We start from the raw sequence: 1,561 nt of genomic DNA, 5'->3' as shown, positions 1-1,561 counted from the left end.
TGATACTTGAGATGCCTTAGTAATTAACATTTTCAAATAAAGTTTTGGTTTCTACTTTTGCTCATTTTATTTGTAATTTGATATAAATATTACCTAAAATGTCATAATATAGTATTTATTAAAGAATTTATATGGGCAAATGAATCAATTCTTATTTTCACCTTCAAAATCAACATAAGAGATTTTCCAACTATTCCCTACATAGATAATAAAGATCTATCTATAAACATGATGCAGAATGATTATCTTGAATTCATAGAGAAAAAAACTTTTAATTTGCTATCCTGGTAGATGAGGTCTGTAAAATAGTCTCTGTAGTCATTTCAGCTTTATAGCGTAATGATGAAGGAATTTGGATCCACATCTAAAAAAAAAAAGTCCCAAACTTTCTTCGTAAAAAATCAAGTAGTATTTAGTAACCAACCTGGCACTGTTTCTTGATTTGAGACAAAGCAAAGTAGGCTGAGTTCCAATTCATTAAAATATCAGATGCTGGCCAATTTTTTTCTAGTATTAAAATGTGTTATACTTCTCAGCTTTATGTCAAAGCTATATTGTATAAATATCCAGTAATCAACTGTGAAGGTCCCAGCAGCATTGTGCATGAGAAAGGAAGCCTTTTATCAAATGCCAGTTTCTGCTTCCTAAACAATGATACAGTTTCTACAATTTCTATCTAGGGAAACTTATTTAGCTAGTATTCATGGAATGGAAAAAAACTAAACTTTTCAATACATATCTACACAAAGACCCATATGTAATATTTTTGTGTTTTTGTGTATATGTATATTTTGCAATTGTTTTAAAATGTACCTTTTTTATTTATGCTGTTTCCTATGATTCACCTGCACTTGAATTTGATTTAAAGCAAAGTGTTCTCTTTTTATTTTTCCTTTGCAATAGGATTTTGTGTTCTACTACTCATCCAACACTGCATAGATAATTAGTAATGTTGACAAGGTATCATTTAATCAGGCTAGCTTTAGTCCCTCACTCAAAGTAGTACAATTTGTTTCTCAAACATTATAAAAAGTTCCAACATTCATTGTGTCACAATAAATTTAGTTTTGGAATGTTCAAGTTAAGGGTCTTTTCTTGAAACAATCAATACTAAAAGAAAATCCAGACTACTGTCTAACCACTGCAATCCTTAAGGACAACTTTAAAGTTTCTTTACTTATCAAAATTTTGGTATTTGTTTTCGAAGCTTTCATTTGATAAAGATGTTGTTGTATTATATCAGAATATAGCTCTATTAAGGCTATATTCTTCCTCCTAGCAAAAAGCCTGCCATGGCACATTATTAGGGTGGCTATATTACACTCTCAGCTCTCCTTGGCATCAAAGAAAACTTTCGGGATCCATGTATGTGTTTTCTATGTTGGATAGGTTTTATTTTTCTTTCATCCTTGCTCTGTGAGGGTAGACCTCTGGACCCAAATGTTGGGTGGTAAGGCTTTCTTAAGGTACTCTCTACCCTGTGGATGACCTAACTTTGCGCTTCTATATTGCTGTCCCATAGAACAAAAACCTCACATTACAACAGGTATAATAATACTCG

Source organism: Microtus ochrogaster, chromosome 24 (genome assembly GCF_000317375.1).
Source record: "Microtus ochrogaster isolate Prairie Vole_2 chromosome 24, MicOch1.0, whole genome shotgun sequence".
Taxonomy (NCBI): domain Eukaryota; kingdom Metazoa; phylum Chordata; class Mammalia; order Rodentia; family Cricetidae; genus Microtus; species Microtus ochrogaster.
This window is presented reverse-complemented; position numbering follows the sequence as displayed.